Genomic DNA, 1927 nt, shown 5'->3' with positions numbered 1-1927 from the left:
TACTTATTTGCACATTTTCAAATGAATATAAATTAATAGGTTCAGAAATTCCAGAACATAGGGTTTGATTCCTGACATTGAACGTAGTAGTGGGTTGCATGGATTAGTTTTGCGGGCCATATGTTAGGCACTACTGTTTTAGAGTATTAGAATATTCCTATTTCTGTATTCTACCGCCTGACTGAAAATCTCAATTTTCTAAAACCTTCAACAAATTAAGATAAACTCTGATAACTTTAATAATAAAGTTTTTAGGAGTGATAGAAGCGAACTTGAATACAATTGAATTGTGTTTTTTGAGAAGGCGAAATCAAGAATATAAGCAGAGTTGAAAATAATGGTAAATTAAAAATGAATGATGTCTAAGCAGTAAAATTCTATGGAAAAAAAAAAAAAAAAAGACGCGGCTGCTACTAATGCTCTTTTGGCTACTGTTGTTTTCTCTTTATCCAGAACATTTTTCCATGATCTTAAATAAATTTCCATGACTTTGAATGAAAATTTCAATTTTCCATGACTTTTCCAGGTCTGAAATTTGCTTAAATTTTTTCCATGACTTTCCAGGATTTCCATGACCCGTACGAACCCTGGCAGTAACATCAAATATGAAAAGTTTCCACTCTTCTCGAACATTATCAATAAAGTCATTCGAAAAGTTTAAATAACGAGCAATTCGTGTAATTGCATGAACACTGTTGGAGCAGGAATAGGCGTCAGAAGAAGTGCGGGAGACTTATTTCGGTCAGCAAATGGCAGCTTTTACGTTTTTTTAGGAACACCAACAAAATTTTAGTATAATCTTAGGAATTTTAGGAGCTGTGAAAATATTTAGGAAATTTAGGAATTTTAGGGGGAACGCGAGCCCTGAGTAAATTCACCAGAAAATTATCACAAAATACCCAAAAATAAGCTCATAATTTCAAAAACTCATCAAAGCCGCCATTTTGGATTGATGACGTCATACAAGCCGTCTGACACGAATTCAAGCAAAACACCCGGTGAGGCATAGTTATATAGACCATAAGGAGTATATTAAAATTGGTCTCACAATTTCCTCACGAAATTTCCCACGGAATGTAGTATGCCCCCCTACTATATTTAAGTGTTAGATATGAATTTGGTTTTCCTTTCTTCTGAAGTTTATAGCTACATCATCATTTAACATTGCTTTCAAACTTTAATGTAAATGCATTTAATCCATTATGTATCAGTCTCAGTTTTAAATCCTTTAGTGCAAACATTTTCCCAAATGTAATCTGGATATGTTCTGCACCCATATTCCAGATTAGCACAGTCTGAATATCTGCTGTGCTGTGTGCCTCAAGGAAAACAGACAATAATCCCACCTAAGCACTTACATTCTGACCATGTTTGCCATGGAATTGGCAAACAGCCAGTTAAGATGATTCATCTAAATGAGGGGGAAAAGAAAGATTTTTGATGCGTCATTCATTTCAATTTGACTTTGCTTAATTTTGAGGCTAACACACATCTGTAATAGCTAACTAATACATGCGTCTATTTCCACCTATAAACAAGATGTCCACCTTTCTATCTTATTGGTGGTCAAACAGTAGTTTAGTTTTCCCAACTAAAATTTGCATGTTAGAAGGTGATGGTGACTATTTCATTAATGAGCACAAGCACTCAAACCAGAAGGGATTCCAAACATGAAATATTTGTCAGGCACAGAAAGCTATTTAGTGATTATGCGCCTGTTTTCACATATAAACAAGATGTTCACCTTTTCATCTCATAAATAGTCAAACAATAGATCATAGTTTTCCCAACTAAAATTTGCAGGGTAGAAGGTGATAGTGATTATCCCATTAATGGGCACAAACACTCAAATCACAAAGGGTTCCAATCATGAAATAATTGTGTTATGCACATAAAAGAGAAAGCTATTCTGTGATTATGACGTGAC

This window comes from Uloborus diversus, chromosome 5, assembly GCF_026930045.1.
Source record: "Uloborus diversus isolate 005 chromosome 5, Udiv.v.3.1, whole genome shotgun sequence".
NCBI classification, from domain to species: Eukaryota; Metazoa; Arthropoda; class Arachnida; order Araneae; family Uloboridae; genus Uloborus; species Uloborus diversus.
Note: the sequence above shows the minus strand (reverse complement) of the source record.